Source organism: Halictus rubicundus, chromosome 14, assembly GCF_050948215.1.
Source record: "Halictus rubicundus isolate RS-2024b chromosome 14, iyHalRubi1_principal, whole genome shotgun sequence".
In the NCBI taxonomy this organism is placed as follows: Eukaryota; Metazoa; Arthropoda; class Insecta; order Hymenoptera; family Halictidae; genus Halictus; species Halictus rubicundus.
Genome location: NC_135162.1, coordinates 8852814 through 8875429, shown reverse-complemented (window position 1 = coordinate 8875429; position 22616 = coordinate 8852814). Strand labels below are relative to the sequence as shown.

Sequence of the window (22616 nt, the reverse complement as noted above, 5' to 3'; positions counted from 1 at the left end):
CCGAGCGTCTAAGCTGACAACCGTGTCTAGAGAATGATCAAAAATGCCCTCCGCCAGCAGTCGCATAGCAATTGAGCTCCAGAACCCTCACACGCAACGCGAGACAGGGCTTCGTTTATGGTCGCTCAAGTGTTTCGCCTTCTCTTTCTGCAGTCCGGGGTGACATAAGTCAGGCCTCTAACGCTTCTAACACTCAGATTTTCGAGTTACACAATGTTTTCAGAGACGTTTCAATTTGTACCATTTAGTACACTCCACGAGTGCAATTGCTACCGGCTGATACTGATTGGAACATCTCTGAAAAACAATGAAAAATGTTGGCGACAAAATAAAAATTGTCTAGATTAATTGCATGATATACGAGTTAAAAATAGTGCAATGGCATCTTCGAATACTTTAAATGCCTTTGCTGTTTCGCATTCGACCGACTTATTTTTACTACGAATGCATGAAATCTACTGATTAACAAAATTGTAATTATTAAATGGAACTAATGATTGCAAAAGTCCGTGCACGATTCGAGCATAAGTTGCAACGTAAACAAATACGCTCGAACCCATCACTACTTCTCTAAATCTTGAAGCGGGAGAGTTCGAAAAGACAGGAACACGACACAAAGTTGATCAAGACGAAGCGAAACGATTAACTCAGAGGATCACAAAGTCTTGGGAGCAGGAAAGTGTTGAAATTTGTTTATTTTGCGACATATAATCCAGATTTACGCGTACAATATATGAGCAACGACCGTGAAAAAGACAAATCGTGCACGAGAATAGACAGGGCTTATCAACGATTTAAATCCGTCGCAGAAATTCCGCGTTCACCGTCTAAAAACTTCACCTAGAGCGAATCCGAAAAATCATCGGTCGTTGCCAACAGCTTCAAGCTCTCATCCACTCTTCCCAACCCATCTAAAATCATCGATATTTTATTTTTAGTAGACTACGGATCTTTATGCAAAATAAAAATTGTCTTGTGCAAAACAATAGCCAAACAGCGTCACGTGACCGGACCGTGGCGGAGGCGCGGTAGAAGGGGAAATTAGAGTGGGGGAACAAGTCTTGATCTGGCGACTGTGCTCATGAGGGCTTCACACCACCGAACTTGGTCCTCGTTTTTGTTCCATAAAACGGTGAAAAAAGATCGTAGATCAAGTTTCAAGGGGTCGTTGTAAAGGGGAGATTCTAACCTTCAAATCCACGGTAGATTCATCTCCCCAAAAAATTTTTCAAAGTTTCTACAGTGGTTTCAATGTGCATCGCTTCCGGAGCAACACATCTCAGCAGTTACATTTCATTCGAAGTTCAATAACTCGGTGAAAAAAGATCGTAGATCAATTTTTAAGGGGTCGTTGTAAAGGGGAGACTTCAATCTTTAAATCAGTGGAAGATTTGTTCACAAGAAAAATTTTCTAATGTTTCCACAGAGATTTCAATTTGTAGCATTTCTGCGGAAAAATGTGCTCTCGGTTTCTGAACTGCTACACCATTGTAAAAATATCTTAGAGGACAATAAATACCGGCGCGCGACAGTAGAGTCTCCAAGCTTCAAAACGAGTCCAAGTTTACTGCTCTGCGATTGTTTTTTACGAAATTACAACAGGTTGAATATCGGTGGTGAGCGTTCATAGCAAGAACTCTTTGAAAATAGGTAGTTGAGTGTATCTCGACACTCTGGGTCAAAGTAGACCCAGGCACCGCCGCGGCGGGGTTAAAGATTGGCAGAAAATTTGAAATAACAGCGTATCGATAATTTCTCGTTCTTCAAGGATCTTGGAGCCGCCCGGATCGATCGACTGCCGAAGAATCTAGCGCGAGGGTGGGGAGAGGGCTTCGAAAATTATAAACACCGCACAGTTTATTTTGCGTCAAGGTGCAACGAATCTATTCGTAGAGTGGCCGCCTAATAATAATCGCACTTCCGATCCGTAGGGACCGTTCTGTTCGAAGACATATTGTGTCGCGACCGCTCGAGGGCTCGGATACGTCTACGAACGGCTGCGGAATCCCCGCCGGAAACTTTATCGACGTTATCGCCACATAGAAACATAGCCGGCGACGTTCCAGACCGAACAGAGGGGGCCCTTGTTGGCCTTTCGGAGGTCTGTTGACGTTCTCAAGGTAATTTTACACGCGGCGAAACGGCCCGGGAATTTTTCTGCCGCCTTTCCTTCTCGTCGGGGATCGCGCGACAAAAGTGTTTATGTTTATAGCCCTTCGAGTGGACACCCTGAAGCGAATGTTCCTCGAACTGGACTCAATTTTCATTCTAAACCTTCTCTTTAGGCTACGGCCACAATTTGCGGTGACCTTCGGGCTCCAAAAATAATTGAAACATCAAATTTCCGATAAAAAAAACATCCTGTAGAAACACACTTGGATTCATCTGAACCCTCTATGTGCCCGTGTAACTTTCAAGTCACTGATATTTTACCAATACTTTTTAATTTAATTGTATTTGTGGGAAAAATGTAACAAAACAATTTCAAAAATTCAATAATAAAGAAATGCAATTTTTGTCCCAACTTCGAGTTCATTAATTTGTATCTAGGGAATTTTATTTTGCCTTTTTCGAGTTGCATAAATGTTTTCATAACGAAAATTCGGCTTATACAGAGTTGCAGTTTGGTGGCTCTGTTTTTCAAGCGATTTGTCCTCCATTTTATTCTGTAATCTTTTTATGGAACTTCTATATATATTTATGGCATTTTTCTTTATCAAAACGAGAGCATACATTACACAGTTCGGTGCACGTTTGCTTGTTTGATCCACGGTCGAATATGCAACAACTCTATAGATCTCGAGCCCATCACTCGCGAGCAAGCCTCGCGTTCTCCAAGGAGAAAGACTGTAAGGATCGCGGAAAGATTAATCTTGCGTGGCCGAAAGACGATCGCGTGGCTCAGATTTTCGGAGCGTCTCGATGCTTTTCGGAAAAGGGGGGCACAGGCACCTTCGATATATATCGTTGCTGGTGTATTTATGACTCGCGCTTGACACCGTGTGCTCGCTGGCGTTCGCCTCGGTTCGCTTCGATACGAAACGCGAGTTCGACCGGCTTTCAGACAGCAACAGAGGCGCGTCAGGCTATATTGGAGAGCTGCGATAAACGAACGACGACCACTGCGAACCTTAGAAATACATTCTATTGTTTCCTACTGGGAGTGTTTACACATCATTATTCATTATAAGATATTTTTACATGGTTGAGAAAATTTTTTAAAAATTTTTTCCGAGAATGAATCTTCCACAGATTGCAAGATTGAAGCTTCCCCTTTACAACGACCCCTTGAAACTTGATCTACGATTTTTTTTCACCGAGTTATTAAGCTTCGAATGAAATGTAACTGCTGAGATGTGTTGCTCCGGCAGGGATGCATATTGAAACCACTGTAGAAACTTTGAAAAATTTTTTTGGGAGATGAATCTACCGTGGATTTGAAGATTGAAGCCTCCCCTTTACAACCACCTCTTAAAAATTAATCTACGATTTTTGTTCACCGAGTTATTAAGCTTCGAATAAAATGTAACTGCTGAGATGTGTTGTTCCGGCAGTGATGCATATTGAAACCACTGTAAAAATTTTGGAAAATTTTTTGGGGAGATGAATCTACCGTGGATTTGAAGGTTAGAATCTCCCCTTCACAACGACCCCTTGAAACTTGATCTACGATTTTTTTTCACCGAGTTATTAAGCTTCGAATGAAATGTAACCGCTGAGATGTGTTGCTCTGGAAACGATGCATATTGAAACTACTGTACAAACTTCGAAAAATTTTTTGCGGAGATAAATCTACCGTGGATTTGAAGATTGAAGCCTCCCCTTTACAACAACCCCTTGAAACTTGATCTACGATTTTTGTTCACCGAGTTATTAAGCTTCGAATGAAATGTATCTGCTGAGATGTGTTGCTCCGACAGGGATGCATATTGAAACCGCTGCAGAAACTTTGAAAAATTTTTTGGGGAGATGAATCTACCGTGGATTTGAATATCGGAGCCTGCCCTTTAAACCTTGATCTGCAATTTTTTCGATTGATTTGTATTTCGCCTAAAGATCTAACAATAACGAACCAATTACTTTTACACTGACCCAGTATCGAATAATCGCCGTGTGGATAACGTGTCGAAGCGTACGTCTATGTGATCCGTGACGTTGGGCGAACCATGGCGTCGAATAGAACAAAATGGACCCGTTTTTGCTGAGTATGACGAGTTGTCAGAATACGTGTCGCGCGTGACAGTTCGAGTGACAGTAGAATACGAGAAATCGCCGGTTAACGGAAGATGGCCGATTGAAGAGACGAGGAGGAAGGACGACGCGACGGGTACAGAAGAAGGAGAACGACGAGGAGAAGGAGAGTTGTGCACGAAGGAGGTGGAGGAAGAGGAGAAGCTTGCGCAACCGGTGCCCATCTGGCCAGAAAGCTTTTATCGTGCTTTTTCGGTACGGTCGTCGACATAAGCGTGGGCGGCCTAATTCCTACGGCTGTCGTTTCTGCAACGTACGCGTCCGATCGCCAACAGAGAAACAGGTCTCTCCCCCCTCCCTGGCCGCCATCGTCTATCGAAATCCCATCAAAACTCCTACGAAACACCGTCGACCGCCATTTTACGAGCCGCGTCCCCGAAGCAACAAGCTTCGCCTAAGAGGACTGGAATTTCGACAGAAAGAACGAAACCGGACCAACACACCGCGCCTGTTCCAAACCGGAAACTGACAACGAGCTGTTTGGTTCGAGGATCAACAGGAGACTCTGGGACACATTGTTGTTGGACAGGTTGCTATCCATTGTTGCGTACACCGGGATTCTCCGGATTCTGAATAGAACGATTGTTCCGCTGATAGACAAGACACGAGATTTTGAGAGCTTTAACGTTATTGTTCTGCCGTGGCGCTAACTGTTTTTCGTATGTCTAATTCTGGGGGTTGGTGGCTCTCGCTTTTCCGACATTTCAGAATCCAGTTTCTGTTGTTGTTAACGCCTTTGTTTAAAATTAGACTGCGGATCCTGCGAATTTAAGACAGAAATGAATGCGTGCTAGGACGTGACAACATTACAAGACTTTAAGAATATTGCTGTGCGACCGTTGACTTATTAAAATTATTAGACTGTGCAAAATGAAAATTTTGTGCATCGCGAACATTCGTTTCTTCTTCAGAAGGTTCTGATATTGTTATTTTGTGTTTCACTTGGACAGTTTTTATTTTGCATAAAGATCCTCAATCTATTTATAATACGAGGTAAGCTCATGCTGAAGATTGAAGGCATACAAATTTTCATTTAGAACCACAGATTAACCCTTGGACGACGCACCCCTTTGGCGATTTCATAGCAACCATAACTGGTATGTATATATATTGATCCTGGCCGGTCTCTCTTCGATTTTTCTGGAGATAAAAAGCAGCTAAAACTCGATCCCACGGCAACGGCGAAGGTCACGATAAGTTTCTGGGGCGTCGTTCGAAGGCAATTTCGCGGATTTATGGCTGGATTTTTATAAACACGCTCGGCGACCGTATGTTAACAGTCCTCGCGGAGAACCGGTGTTGGATAAAACAGTGTTTGACACAAAAATACAAATATTTTCGCACAGTCTTGCCCCAACTGTTTCGCTGCACCGGTTGGTTTATAATAATCACACCAACTTTGTGCGTCGATATTAATTTTCCCTGTTCATGTCAATAAACAAGGTTTCGTGCATTTATGACAAAAATGGGTAGATTAAATTGCAAAACCAGAAAGATTGTTATCGCGCATCTACTAGTAAAAGTTTCACGCAAAAATTGATTAAAAACAAGCAAGATTTGTTGCTAATATTGTCCTACCGATATGACTAAATCACTTCGATTTTGTATGGTTTCCGTACAATAATTTTGTACAGGAATTTCGTACATAATACACGGGTTACCAATTTTTGTCATAAAAATTGTTTAAATATATTATATAATTATTTCGAACTATGCGATGTTTGGACTCGTTTCAATCGGAAGAATGCCACCACTAACAATGTGTAGAATTTAAACTTGAAAAATACAAATCCAATCTTTCCATTTCAATCACTGTCAATTTTTTAAATATTCATAACGCTTTAAAAATAAGTTTGCTTAATATAGGCACAGTAATTGGTACCCCCACAGTAGTTGGGTCCCATTCGGATGTTTTTTATAATTCAACCATATCATCGGATCGATACCGAGCTTTACGATTTTTGTCCAAGCTCGCCGCCATAGTGCGTCGGCGGGGTAACACGAGGACAGAAATGCGAGGCAAGGACGTCGTAAAAAAACTGCACGAGGGGGAACGACGATAAAGCACGAACCTGCTGGAAAACAATACGCGCCGGCCAGAGAAAGAGAAAGAGAAAGAAAGAGAGAGAGAGAGAGAGAGAGAGAGAGAGAGAGAGAGAGAGAGAGATTTCGCTTTAAGCGCAACGCTTTAAAGCGGCGAAGGTGAGAGGTCGACGCGAGAGAAAAGAGTTCGTGGAGTCAACGCCTCGGTACACGTGCTCGTCAAACTCTGCCATCGCTTTCTAAAATCAGTCATTTCTTCCTCACGTTGAACGTCATTTCGTTTCTAACCCTACGTCTGACATACTAGTTTCACCATTCACCGCGTTACAATTAACTAAACAATACTACTTTCTGGTAAAAACTGCGGTAAGCTCTTACACAGAGAAAGCCGATGTTCTTGTGTAATAAAAATGACAAACAAAATATGTGGCATTCAAAAATTCCGAAAACTTTGTCAACGCTAGAGCAACTTGGAACCAGTCAAAACGAGAGATTCCAAATTCTTTAGCTCACAATTCTGTGGTACAGTCTTTTCTCGATATATGTCGCAAGTGTCTAGCATATAAAAGTCCTAGAACTATCCCCACTGCCGCGGGGTATACTCCGTGAGGAACGCTTTTTCTACGATCGGTGTATCGATGAATAGTATCTTCTACCCGATATATGTCCCTGGGTAGACCAGTGTTGTGGACATATATCGAGTAAACACTGTACACTACGTCCACCTGAAGCAAAGGATATTTCTGAATTTAAAATGGGAATTGGAACACATTTTTGTGCAAAGCTTAACACAAATAATAATTGATAATGAGTGGTTGAAATTGAAAAAATAAATTTTGGGAGACATGAACGAAAACTATTTGTAAAAACCATGTCGGAAAGAAGGTCGGATTGGCGAAGAGTCGAAGCGCAGCAGCATCTCGACCACGGCTTCATTACTCAATGTCACAAAGGATCTATTTGCAACGTGATTAAGTTAGTAATCGAAGCGAGGAGAGCCAGAGAGGATACGATCAAGATTAAAAGGAGTCTATTGAAAAGCCACGGCGGTGGAGCGGAGAGATCGATGCCGAAACAATGAGCCGGGGGAGCGAGAGGATATTATGGCGCTATCCGTCCCAATTATGAGACTTTAATTACGGCAAATTACTTTACCGGTGCCACGGAGCGTGACGGGAACGAGTCACTCTCGTCTGGACTTGTTTCGCGGCGAGCCGTTCTCGTGAACATCGCTCGGAACCTTGGGAAATCGACTCTAAAACGCGTGGGCGTTCGCGGAGAACGATTCTAGAGTGTTCAACGCAAACCCATTGTGCGAGAAAAAAGAAGAACAGATTTGAAAGAAACGCGATTCAGTTTCCCGAAGTGGGTCACCGGAGGATTCGAGGAAAACGTCGATGAAAGCGGTTTTTATTTTATTTTTTTTTCACCACCGCGCACATCGCCAAAAAATCTGAAGAAATTCTGGAACGATACTTGCACCTACACACTGATACCGTGAAAATATAAACGACGTCGCCCCTGAACTTCAACGCGAAATCTGAATTTTTCTAATTTTTGTGGAGGTTTTTGATTTTTTACAACCGCGATTTTCAATTGAAAAATCCGAATTAATTCTGGTATGTGTAGCAGGGTGTTCGACATCTGTTCGATTTTTTTCAGAATTTTTCTATGTGAGGGAGAATGTCTATAGGTCGAAGAGCTGCCCTGATCGTAAAAAATAAGCTCGCAACGAAATATCAAATTCGCTAATTTTCGTCTCACCTCTCCAAAGATAGCGGCAGAGGATTGTCGAGATTTTCCTGATTAAAACTAGTACAAACACGGCGTAGATCGGACTAGTTTTACACACTCGGTATAAATAACATGATTAACGATGCAGGAAGATTGCTACGTACAAAGTCCGTAAAAGTGGACCGATCCACGTCGTGTTTGGACTCGTTCTAATCAGGAAAATCCCAGCAATCCGCTGATAAAGCGTTCGAAAATATAAGGGGAAAAATTACCTAATTGGAAATTTGATTGCACCTTTATTTCGCTGTTGATCGCCATGTATCCGTTCTGTAGGTATGTCGAGCTCGAGTCGACTCCCCGGAATGCTAGAATTCGGCTTCCGGATCCCGAACTTTGCGGGAATTTGAGCGAGCGGTATTGTGGTATATATTTACGAGAGTGTGCGTGCACGCACAGTGCGTGGCTGTGGGACGCAGGCTCGTTTCGTCGATTTCCTCTTTCCTGCGCGACAGTCATAGACAAAACGCACACAAACCGGCACCGTATGTAAATTACATGGCCGCCGGCGTCGAGGAGCGTGTGGTCGCGTTACCAGCAGACAGGAAGCATAAATTTCGTTACGAACGCCAAACATAGTGCGGGAAGAACAAGCGTAGGAAACCCTCAGGACCTCCTCTTTCTAGCATTGTCGACTACCATTTCGTTTCAGCGAGGAATAAAGGCCGATTCGGATCGATCGAGGTCCTCGGTGGACGTCGAGGCGTTAAGCTGCGTCCACACTGGAGCAACGATCTGCTTTTAATTTGTGTCGTATGTATCTTGGAACAGTCGTCGACTTTGCTGAATAAAAGAAGAAGAAGAAGGGTACAAGAGGCGACGAAAAGATGTTGCGGTCGGTGTGGACGCAGCTTTAGGCGAACGGTGTGGGTGGAAGGGTTGGGAATTTTCTGAGTTTTCCCGTGGAACGGGTGCCAAGGTTGTGTGCAGATCAATTTGGCAAGATTTTGCTGCGCGATAGTGTGCTGTAGGTCAGGAACTGCAGAGAAAAATAGAATGAAGAACGATGAGAAACGTCATAAGCGATTCTACTCGCAAATGTATTTACAAAAGCGGGGACAGCGATCGTATATTATGGCAACGGACACTTGACACTACTCCCAAGGCCTTGGAGGCAAAAAATCGGTATATGTAATTTTCAACTTCTTGAATTCGTTGAACCTTAAATGGACCTACAAAATTAAATTTAATATTTAAACAAAAATTTTTGAATTCCATCCAAATCTAGAAACAATTATTTCTAATATCACTAGCACGAGTGGGACGGCGTCAACTCCAAGGGTTAAAGAAAAAATAAAAAAATTCTGGCTGCTATATGTCCTACAATGGAGACAATTTTTACTTCGATTTGTTTCAAAAGTTTCTGGCATGCCAGAATTTCGTGCGAAAGCTTCGACGTCGATGGCTCCGTTATCGGAGGACAAAAGGCCTCGGTGTTCCTAACAGTTCCTAACGGTTATCAATCTTTATTCCGCGAACCACTGAATCGGTGTTTATAGAACGTTTCACCGCTTCTCTATGCACCGACATCGACAGTAACTTTCCTGGCAATTAGGCATTATCACAAAGTCGATCGCCGCTCGGAGTCCTCGCGTTCCCGAGGCCCGATGCAACCGAGAATTAAACTATGACCTGGAATTCCGCCCACTCCGAATATTCTTCGAGGAACAATCTTCGAGGAAGGGGAATACAGTACTGCCTCAATACATGCTGAAACTGCGCCCCTGGAATGTCGCACAATCCGTGTACAAACGTTCTCCCTGGATTTCCTACTACTAGCGTCGACAAATGGATAAACAATGATACAAATTTTTCATTTCTGACTATTACTTTACGAAACATATACTAGCACATTCGTGACATTTTTCTGATTAAAACGAGTCCAAACACGACGCAATTTGGTTCATATTTACCCGTTTAATCCACGATGCAGTAAAACCGCATAATCAGTTCGGATAATCGAGGTTCCATTCTGTCGTGGATTGAACAAGCAAATAAGCTCCGAATTGCATCGTGTTTGGGCTCGTTTTAATCGGAAAAATGTCACGAATATGACGGTGACAGATTCGTAACGAAATATCCAAATGTAAAAAAATATTGTCACTGAATTAGTATAGTTTGATCAAATTGCACGAATAGCATCGTGTTGGGGCTCGTTTTAATCGAAAAAATGTCACGAATATGATGGTGACAGTTCCGTAAAGATATATCCAAACGCGAAAAAATATTGTCACTGAATCAGTATAGTTTGACCAATATATGGAGCTTCCGCAAACCCTGCAACAACAGAGGGATGCAATAGAATATCGCGCACAGATCTTTCGCGTATATCGGGACAGTACTCCTCCGTTTAGACGACGCAAATCGCCGGAACAGCCAAGTATCCTCGAGCAGGCGGTTTCTAGACTGCCCCGGCGACAGTCTTTCGAAGAAGCAGTTAGGAAAGAACAATTAATGGAGATTGATGTCTCCCGAACCCGCATGGTGTTCTCCCTTCTTGGGGAATCGTTCCCGGCATACGGGCGCAAATTCGTGTCCCGAGAAACGAGACGTAGGCGAGCAGAATGGTAACTTTCGAATACGAAATTTCCAAAGAGCCGCGACGCCCCGAGACAAACGAGACTTCGAAGCCCGGAGATGCTTTCGGGAAGACGATACAGAGAGCATGTCTTTATTTGTGCAACGCTGCTCCGACCGCTTTGTCCAGGATCTTCGAAACTGCGCGTAGAAAGATCGACAGATTCCTCGAATCACCGGCGAACAGAAAAATTCCTTTCGCTCGGTGTCTCTCGCGTCACAACGATTCCTCGCGAGAGTTTCTCTCTGTGTGTCACCGTCGCTGCATTCCGCAAACTTCATTAAACACGTCCGTTGGATGATCGAGTGTCTGCCGCATCACCTTCGATTTTTATTTTTTTTTTTTTTTTTTTCGATCGTGCTCTTCGCAACGAGCGCGCCTGATGTCAACAAAATATCTTTCGTCACCTATCGAAAGATAAATTAAAAAGCAATCAACGCGATTCTTTCTCCCAGCGTTTCTTGATCCTTCGATGTTCAGAAAATTACATAAGTTTAGAAATATCAATTAATCACCTTCCAAAAGCTGAAGGTGGCCCTCGCGTCTCGAGAAAAAAGCAAACTCAAATTACAACACAGCCCCCTAAAAATTTTGTTTCGGCGATAACGCACGAGTTGCTCGAAGTGGTCGCGAGACTGACCTTGCAACGACCTTGAAATTCGAGACAGAGAGGATGATCTCGTGGATCGCCGAGAGTTCGACGAGGACGTAGAAACGATTCGTTCGTTAAAAGGCATAAATTCTATGCGGGAATCAGCTACGGCGAACGATGCACAATATTGTGCTCGTAATTTATCGCGGGCAGGCAGCAACAAATCTGTGTCACTTTAGAAGATCAAAGGGAAGTCGAAGTTGTCCACCGCGAGCCGCGGACCGGCCGTAGAACCGTGTGTACAGAGCGCTTCTTTAAATTGCCATCGCAACAGCGAGCAGATCGCGTATACCGTTGGCATAGTTCTGATATCTCTAATAATAATTTCAGGCTGGTTCAGGGAATTATTAGTTGCCTCGGTGTTTGCAACGATGGGGGGAGGGAGGGGGGTACAAGAATTTGCGGATCCGAGTCGGCCCGTAATCGTAAAACCGGCGATAATCGCGTCTTCATTTTCGGGGAAACCTACTTCGCCCTCGGTTATGGTTCCTCTCGACGATAAGTGTTCGGCAACCGCGGCGACAGTTTTAACGGAGCTTATACGATCGACCATGTCCCCGACACTTCGGGCTTCCAACGTTTTGCGAGATTCTGTCGGATGTTGCCGGTTTCGAGACGATTTAGATCAGGGGCTTCCACGGTCCTGCGAATTTTTGAAAGGTGTTAGTTATCGCAGTTTGCAGTGAAATGTAATTATTGTCGTAACTACAAAACGATTTATCAAATTGGTATAAATTATGTTATATGTTACGTCGAGCTTTTTACCTCTATTTCTTTTTTTGAAATAGAAAATAGGAATTTATAATTTGGCTGATTTAGCCGAGACTTTCGGAACCCCTGATTTAGGTGCTGTTCCACGTGGACGGGAAAATTAAGGGCAACCCCGTGAGTGAATATTAACCCTTTGCACTCAAAGCTATTCTAACTCCAAAACGAAACATCTCTTCCGACCTGGAATATTTCCCTTCTATATATATGTTTTCATGTTATACATATGAGAATGGTGCAATTTACTCGTACAATACTGAAGTAAATTAGTTCAGTAATTTATTAAATACAAACAAATTTAAGCAACTTTCAGTGGCGCCTTACAGACGCCATTCGAGTGCTAAGGTTTCAAAAAAAAAAAATAAAAAATAAAATATAGTGGTAGAACATCTAATATTCTATAAAATATTGCTAATATTGGTAAAATATTTGTTTCCGCATGTGAGGATACTGTAAAAAAAAGAGATTTTTTTAGGGAACGTCAGGCAACATTTTAGCGTTATTTTCATATTTTTTTTTGTTTTGGTTCATAAAATTGCAAAATGGAGTTGTGTAATATTTTCTGACTCCATGTCCAGCAGAGCCTTGGTGGGCAGTGCGAGTGTGGTTGAAACGCATCTTACCCCTGTTTATGGTTTCTCGGGGTCAGTCGATACGTACCGAGTATCGAGAATTCATGCTCGCGCGGATCCCTGGCAACGTGTTGGTTACGCAACGCGTAGAATTTCGACGCGTCGATCGCGCACGTGCCCGGCACGGCGCGGCGCGGCGCGACGATCCGAAACTTTCGTGTGTTGGCTCGTCCCGCGGATTTACTCGATGGTTCCGCGAAATTTCTCTGCGATTTGGGTCTCCGACCAAACACAGATCGAGGCGGGACACCCGACACGGCCCGACATCCGAGAAGCACGCGTGTCCCCGCGGAGATTCGCAAATCGCGTGCGAAACGCGAGACTTCGGGGCGGGGGGGAGTTGGGGGGGACGGACAAGCGATCCACGCGTCGATAGATCGCGACCGACGCGTTTTCGATCTTTTAACTGGTTAAGTGGGTAATCGTTTCGGCTCGAAAACGAAGACGCCGGACGATCGTTCGTGGAAATGCGAGCCACGCGCGCGCGAAACTGTTCTTCGACTGCGATCACTCTTTCGAACAATGGTTTCGATTTGTAACAATTCTTGAGGAAAAAATTTGCCTTGAACATATTTCGGCCGAAAATGAATAGTCCTGGTCAAGTTTGTTGCTGTACGATTTTATTAGTTTACGTTTTCGTTAGGCTTTTACACGGTTTTTCTAAGCAATATTAATATTGGGAATTAGTATTATAATAAGGAATATTAATATTAGGAATTAGTATTACAATAAGGAATATTAATATTCGGAATTAAGAAGAAATATTAATATTGGGATTAATATTATAATAAGGAATATTAATATTGGGAATAAATATTATAATAAGGAATACTAATATTGTGAATTAATATTATAGTAAGGAATATTAATATTGGGAATAAATATTATAATAAGGAATACTAATATTGTGAATTAATATTATAGTAAGGAATATTAATATTCGGAATTAATATTATAATAAGGAATACTAATATTGTGAATTAATATTATAATAAGGAATATTAATATTGGGAATAATATAAATAATAAGTAAATATGATATAAGTGTAAGTGTGTCGATGAGGGCACAGAGGATCAGAGGTGTTTTCATAGTAATAATAACAAAACAATATTGGGAATAAATATTATGATAAAAAATACTAATATTGTGAACTAATATTACAACAAGGAATATTAATATTGGGAATAAATATTATGATAAAAAATACTAATACTGTGAACTAATATCACAACAAGAAATATTAATATTGAGAATAAATATTGCAAGGAATATTAATATTGGGAATAAATATTACAATAAGGAATATTACTGTTGAAAATCAATATTATAATAAGGAATATTACTGTTGAAAATCAATATTATAATAAGGAATATTGATAAAATTTTGAAGAACATGAGTCTACCGTGTAAAAAAAAATTTGGGAGTGTACGTATTTGTCGGCGAAATAAATGAATGTACAAATTGTTTAAAAAGACTACATCTGCTACGGCAAGAGATGCGAGCAGTCTTTTTTAAACAATCTTTTGGTCCGGTTACACGGGAGTGTAGTGTATATTCTAATTGTACATCAGCATCAGAAGATCGTTATTATTCAGAAAAAAGTTAGTTGGCGCGAGCGATCCATCATTCTTTAACAGAAAATTACAAATGGACGCTAGCGAGTACCATTTACATATAAGTGTTATGCGAGTGTTTCACCGATAAACAAACGACTGTAAGAATCATTTGAATGACCACTGTGTGGCTTCAAACGAAAGGTGTAGTTTTACGAATGCTTAAAAAAATGAAGAAAATATTCTCAGACTCGTACTAACGTGAGACACCCTGTATTTAACACTAGGTTTACGGGACCCGTCAGAATAACGGGTTCTAATATTTTTAATTTACAATTATTAAGATTCTAAAGATACATGCATGAGGAATTATTCAACAAATTTATTTCTTTAATTATACGTTATTTAAAAAAATGGCAAAAAATTTGGGAAGCACATTCTCGTTATTTTTATAAAGTAATGTAAAATAGTCGCTCTTCGTGCTCCGTAAACCTAGTGTTAAAAAAGAATGAACGATTAAAGCTGTGAACGTGCTCAAGTATCGTCAATTATTTAGCTGTAAAAATGGTCCGATTTTTGACGAAATAATTTCTTTGAGGTCTCTTTTGCAAAAGAGGGAGTGTTGGAGGTTGCTATATTCTTTTTCGAATCGTGCTATTCCGCCGAGGCGAACCGAATCCTATTCGCCATTTCTCTGCGTTACATTATTTGCATTTTAAATTGAATCGGCACATTGCCGCCCTTGAACAATAATGGACTCCCCCACCAGCCCTCTTTTTTCCAGCCACCTCTCACTCTTTCACCGTGACAACTTGCAAATCCAGTTATATCATCTCTCGACTTTGTAATCAGTTGTGTGGAAGAAGGCGAGCCGCACGGACGTGCGAACGAGCGAAACGGCGAGCATGGGCGAGCATGAGCGCCCCTCGACAATAAATCACCCGCGGGAGCTTTTATATGCGACAGGGTTTTCCCTTGGCCGCGGTAAATTTAATTAGGACCCGCTCTTTAGTTAGCATTGCTCGACAAAAAACGTTCGAACAACACTTTCCAGTTTTTGTGGGAAACAGTGCCACACAGGCTTCGGCAAATTTCACTTGAAATAACTAACTATTAAAAAATTTAAATAACTATTTCAAATGCTTTATTATTTTTGTATTCCACAAACAACACCACAGTTTTATTTTCAATGATTTTCAAATAATCTTCTATTTTAACCGCATTGTACAAATAAAATAATAAAGAATTTCTGCCTATCAATCTTTCAAGTAGAAATTAAAATGGCCCACGTAAAAAGGAATCTGGACGAATATTCACATTCTATATTCTTTTATGGGGGTACCAATTACTGCGTTAATTATCGTTATTTTTAAAGCATAATGAATATTTGAAAAGAGATATTTTTCCATTAAAATCAGGTAATGTTATATATCTCTTTTTTAATATTCAGTAGGCTCTAAAAATAAGTGTAATTAATACAGACATAGTAGTTGGTACCCCCAGAAATTGGCTCTACAGTAATTGTACCCCTACCCTAATTATTAGTAACATTGAATGAATTTTTTAAAATTCAAAATTGATTCGGAGTTGGATCGCAGCCGAATCGTTTCTGATCGAAAGAGTAAACCGATGAAGGGATTAATATATTTCCGAAGGCATCCGCGTACATTACCGTAATGGCTGCCATTAGTTCACGTCGACGCAGACTGAATTCGCGGCAGGGAGATTCCTTTGCTCCTTCGCGACCATGACCTTACTGACATTTAATTCTTAGATCGTCGACAGCGTCGAAACTCGCCCGTACAGTGTACAGGATCTGCACACGTGTGTCAGATAGCGTGCACATTTCCATAACTCCGAAGGTCGCCAAATATTGCAACTAGAGGAAATACACCTTTCGCCTCCATCTTTGTGTCTCGCTTTCATCGGACACCTCTTCCTCCCTCCGCGCCTTAAATTCAATGTTCGCGCACGCAAATTGCCGTCAATCATCGCTCCCCGATTTTCTGTAAAATATTTGTCTTTTTTCTTTAATCAATTCCACGAAAAAATTAATTTGAAACTACCAAGGACACAAATTCCCAAAGTGCAGCCTGGGAATTATATTTTTCAAATGTGTCAAAGAACAGTTAAAAAGTAACGAAACGTTAGGATAAATTAGTATAAATCTTTCCCTTATGTCTCACCTTTTTATCTCATTTTTTTCGGCACGATAAATATTTTTGAATTTCAAATTCGGCCCATCTAGGCGAAACTTTGGGAACTCCCGATTTCTGACTGATGCAAATTTTCAAAAAAATCCTAGAATATAAATGTCGATGGAATTCAGTGTGTTTTAAGCGTCCGCAGTCTAACGATGACTAAACAATTATGACAAAACTGAGTAGGTGTAATTCAAAGTAGAAACATTAAAAGAGTTTCAGGATGTCGACTGTTTTTTAACATATAAAAATTATTAACGATACATTTTTGCTTCGCTTTTACAGACTGCGATTGCTGTGTAAGCGTTTTGCGTAAATCAAACGCTTAATTTTTTTAAGATTCTAGTATATTCATGTCGTGTTTGGTCTTATTTTAGACAGAAAATTATTAATTTTTGATTAATTCAAATTGATTAAAATATTTTTCCTCGAAAGCAACAGTGTTCTTGTGGAAGTTGCGTCGATGGGACCTTGGAAGCGGCAAAGAAAAAAATTGCAAATTGCATCGAAGCGCGAATTGGAAGGAAAACGTGGCCTCGATATATGCTCGAAAAATTCTGATCTATGAAACGGCGCGCCGACTATGCAACTAATTATCGCCGTCCAGCCTGTTGCACCTCGGCTGGATCAGCTCTGGTTTGCATAGCGAATGGCAAAGATAAGATTATTGTTATGTAAGTGGAGGAAGTTTACAAACGAAAGTAAACATTTTAAATCTCCGGAGGAGACCCACGCCGCTCGGTTTACAGATTCATTGTGGAGCTCATCGTCTTAGATGCTGCGTGATCCTAATTAACGAAAGACTCCATACCGTCAACATTATGTATCCAGTGCACAAATTAATTCGCGACCATTACATTTAATCAACTGCGTCTATGTTTTATATTTGTTAGGGGCGTCAATTGTAAGATAAGTACTTAGAAAATTATTATTTTCAAGATTCGATATATTTTATGCAAAATAAAAATTGCCTGCATTAAGTGCAAGGGGAGGTATTTACATAGATAATTACCCCATTTTTTAATAATTCCAATAAGCTGCAAATATGCAAAATAAAAATTGTCAGAATTAATTACGAGAAATGGGAGCTACGTACACAATTACCACATTTTTTAATAATTCCAATGAGCTGAAAATATGCAAAATAAAAATTGTCAGAATTAATTACAAGAAGTGGGAGCTACATAGACAATTATCCCATATCTGAATAATTTAAATAAGCTGAACATATGCAAAATAAAAATTGTCAGAATTAATTACAAGAAATGGGAGCTCCGTACACAATTATCCTATTTTTTAATAATTCCAATAAGCTGAACATATGCAAAATAAAAATTGTCAGAATTAATTACAAGAAATGGGAGCTACGTAGACATTTATCCCATTTGTTAATAGTTTCAATAAGGAGAAAATAATAGAGCAGTATTTTGTGATTCTATAAATATCGTTTCAATGTTACAGAAATGCATAAAATCCGCAGCGATGTTCTGACTTGTATCGGATTGTTTCGTATTTTGTTTGATAATCTGAGGAGAAATGATGTATCGTCGAACAATGTATGCCGACAAATTTGTTTCCACCATGCAAACATGCCCGCGTACGGGCACGCATTTCCAGTAAACACAGAGTCGTTCATAATAAACGCACACCGCGTTTAAACCGCCGTAATATGCGGTTTTATGATTACGGTTATTCGTGATCCTACTTAACTCCACTTTACATGCCAATGTAAACATTATACTTTCGTTCGCGTAGACGCGAGAAAGATATTACCGAGAAAATCATTTTCCTTGTGCCGGCTTAAAATATTCAACAACGCCGTTTGCATTCATGGGAACTGCATATACGTTGCTATCGAGCACGATATTAGTCCTACGGCGGCGCTAATTATACTTTGCAACTCATCGACGGGCAAACGTACGAATTAGTTAGCAACTTTGTCGAAGACAAAATTTTGAAGAAAAAAATCGGAAACATCAACGCGTTACTTTCAGCTGAATCCGTCGAGCATTCTGGGCCTCTGCCGGGGTCATGTCTGACCCACGCCGACATTTCATTACCGTTTTCTTTCGATATATTGCGATCAAATTTTGAGAGAAAAAATTCGGAAATACAACGCGTTACTTTTAGCTAATTAAATCCATCAGGCCTTCGGGGCCTGTGCCGGGGTCATTTCTGACCCACGCCGACATTTCACTACCGTTTTCTTTCGATATAAGGCGATGAAATTTTGAGAAAAAGAAATTCGGAAATATCAACGCGCTACTTTTAGCTGATTAAATCCATCAGGCCTTCTAGGCCTGTGCCGGGGTCCTTTCTGACCCACGCCGACATTTCATTACCGTTTGTTTTCCATATAAGGCGACAAAATTTTGAGAAAAAATTCGGAAATATCAACGCGTTACTTCCAGTCAATTAAAACCGTCAGGCCTTCTAGGCCTGTGACGGGGTCCTTTCTGACCCACGCCGACATTTCATTACCGTTTTCTTTCGATATAAAGCGATGAAATTTTGAGGAAAAAATTCGGGAATATCAACGCGTTACTTTTAGCTGATTAAATCCATCAGGCCTTCTGGGCCTGTGCCGGGGTCATATCTGACCCACGCCGACATTTCATTACCGTTTTTTTTTTTCGATATAAAGCGACGGCTGGGGACCGGCTTTCGGATGAAGAAGAAAAAGAAGACATCCATATGGAAAAATTGTTTGTGTACATTTTATGGAAGAGTAAAATGTACAGTGAACGTGCAAAAAATTGTTTCGAACAGAAAAGGAATTAATAATAAGCCAGAGGAGTCGAAACGAAAGCGAGCTCGAGTCCGATTCAAATGTTGAGTTAAACCGAGGCATTGTGCAATGAAGAGCATTGGTACCGTGTGAGGATGCTATATAGTCCTCGCTAGAATCGTGACAATGTTGCCAATGTTCTGTTTTGCTATATTTAAGGTTCCCTACTACACCTCGGATGTTCTCCGTGACACTAATCGTACATTATTACGAGTGCATCCTCAGGTGTCATCAGTTGTTGACAAATGCCCGATGCACGTACTGACGGTCTCGAGTGACTTTTTTTTCGTGAAATTCGGTGAGTGGGTCTCGATCAAGGTCCGAAAAGTGTTTCCACCAATCAAAAATAGCCTGGGATATCCGACGGAAAACTTGGTTCGGAGTTTTCGACCTGTTCCAACCAGTGCTGGGTAAAGCAGTATCTATTTAAATTTTAAAATACTATTTCACATAATTATCTCGAACAATTCTAAAATAAAATAGCACGTTACTCGAAAGAATATTCCAAACAATTAAACCCGGGCATGGACGGAATTATAAAATAAGATAATAACGTAATCTCAGAAGTGCCCAAGATTAGTTTGTAAACAGTGCTAAGTGAAACAGTATTTAAAATAAAAATATGTCTTCAGAGATTATTTCCTAGATTGTATTACACCGGTTAATTTCGAATAACTACTTACTTTCTTACTTATTTGATTTGTAAATATATTTCATATACAGGGTGTGTCTCAGATAAATGGAATTATATAATTATTTACCTCGTTTGCTGTTCTATACACAAATTTCTCATGAAACAAAAGATGCATGTAACAGTGGAAAGAATCTTTTCTGAAGGTAATTTCTTAAACTATGCTCAAGGTCATTGGTTTTTTAAGTGACACCTTATGGTTTTCCTTAGATATTGAAAATACACGTATACACGTATTGGAATTGTTGGAATAATATCTTTCGTAGGGGGAAATAATTAAACTGTGAGATAAAATAAATCTTGCAATACTATCAAAGTATTCTATAAAATTATTTGCCATACGTTTGACTAGACAAAGCTGGTGTAATTCAATATACTGCAAAGATTAAAAGAATTTGGGAATATCGCTGTGTATAATTTTCAGCTTATCAAGGAAAGATTTTTCTACACTTATTGTTTTATGGAACCGATGCAGACAATGTTTGTTTCGCCTGATGAGCGGCAGTCCACATTTCACTTCAACTGAAGCCAGCTACGTGTCCAGCACAGCGAAAGGGAAACTTCCAATTTCCCTAGCCGCGACGACCATAAACACAAATATTCCCCGGCGCTTTCGGCGTGCGGTATCGCGTGCGGTATCGCGTGAACCGATAGTCACCATTACGATCAACTTTTTTCATGGAAACACATGTTTCACCGCGATATCAGCTCGGAACGATCTGCTCTCGATCGTACTCGAAGAAACGGTCGCCGGTTGTTACCTTTCGGTCAGCGCGTCGAATAATCATCAGCCGTGTGTTAATGAGAAACTCCGGGTAAACGAAAAATCGAGGCAAAACTGGAGGAGGAAGAAAGAAAGAAAGAGAAATAGGTAAAAATGGAGAGGCGACGATAACGTATCCACGTCGCGGAGTAAACGTCGCATTTAACATATTCTTCTCTCGACTCTTGCCGTAATAATGCAACATGTTCGTAATAAAGCTTCGCTCGGTGGACGCCGCGACCTTGAATTGTTGCGAACTCGATCTTCGCGGTGTTCAACGTTAGAAAATTGCCTGACAATTACTTTGACACCTGCGCTCGTGGCGTCCCATTAACTTTCGATCATTAAAACACCACTTTCGAATTGCAACCAGCGAAAATTAATTATGAAAATCAACGGAACCTGTCGATACTAGGGTAACGGACCAAATTACTGCGCCTACATTAATCATACTTATTTTTAAAGCGTAATTAATATTAAAAAAGAGATTTTAATAAAGAAAATTTAATATCCGTTTTTTAAATATACGTTAGGCTTTACAAATGGGTATAATTAATATAAGCATAGCAATTGGCACCCCCACAGTAATTAGGTCACTTACACTACTGGATAAACAATATCGTTATGAGAAGCAACAAGTTTTGAAGAAAGCGGTATACACAAGTGATCAATATTCAATGTCGGCGAATAAATTACTAAGAAATTAACCTGAACAAAAGAGAGCGTAATTCCTGCACTGGTTTATGCGGTTACGTTTGTTCCACGAACTGCTATACTCTTTTAACACCGGTACAGATGTTTACCGATACGTACCGGTATTTATGACCCGACTGCGGATCAAAATAAATCTCTTGTGCATTGATTGCGACAAAAAGAAATGACATAAAAATCGATTTCGACTGCTAGTCATTCGAACAAGTTGACAATATTCTTAAATTAACGTTTCAAGTTCTGGACTACTAATGTAAACGCATAAAATCCCCCGTCTATTTCTAATTAAAAATTTGTCTGAAATGTCTACATAAAATCATGGATACAGGCAGACTAACATTGACTTTCCAGTCCCGGAGAATTAATTAATCTTCGCTCGAAGATCGCCAGCTCAACAACAACTCTGAAACCCATGCGTATTTCAGACGACGGAACTCTACAAACTCTATCGTCCGTGCAAACTTGGATGTTGACTACCAGTAATGTTACTAGGCCACACGGACGAATACAAACTCCTGGACATTTTAGTTACTGCACAGATCTGTATAGTTCGAGTCACATAAAATCCAGCTCACCGAACGTAAATTCCTCGATAGAAAACGAAGCGGCCGTGAAAAAACGGTCCGCCTCGTTGCGAATTTTAGTCCTGACGGGGGCACGGCCGAGGTCACCACATCTACGAAAATCGATCTAAGGAAGAAATGTCACTAGGCTGACAATTCGCCGCGGGAATCCCGAAACGAAACGAATCGAGCCGAACCGAACCGCCACGAGACACAGAGAAACAACACCCTACATCACGAGAACAGCCGCGGTAGTAGTTGCCGACCTACAAAAGGAGTTTTATCACGTGCGCAGAGAAGAGGCACCGGACGGTTGTTTTCGTTGCGTGATCCTACCTTTTCCAGTGCGAACAACAACACAGCGTGTCTCTCCCGGATACGGCTCACACCGTCCTTCCCCGTCGGCTGCCGGCGCACGACTGTGGATAATTCGCGGTCGCGACCGGCCTAGATATATACGAGCTATTTTTAGCGACGGTCGTCACCGGGCCGCGGCCCGATTGGCCGATCGTGTCGTGACCGGGCCACGCGATTGGCCGATCTCGCGAATACGATGCGAGTGCCTCCGATGCAGGCCTGGCTCGCGGCTGGGCGCGACTCGGCGGGCACGACATTTGTTGACATGAAAC

At 41.0% G+C, this 22616-nt stretch overlaps 1 protein-coding gene across 2 annotated transcripts in view; it reads right to left on the bottom strand.

Moving 5' to 3' along the window:
* Atf3 (Activating transcription factor 3) overlaps positions 1-22414 on the bottom strand; it is a 38957-nt gene extending 16543 nt beyond the window's left edge. For both annotated transcript variants that reach the window (XM_076800186.1, XM_076800187.1), the window contains exon 1: positions 22324-22414. The gene's annotated coding sequence lies outside the window, so the exon portion shown is untranslated. The remainder of the gene's footprint in view (positions 1-22323) is intronic.
* Positions 22415-22616: the final 202 nt, after the last annotated feature.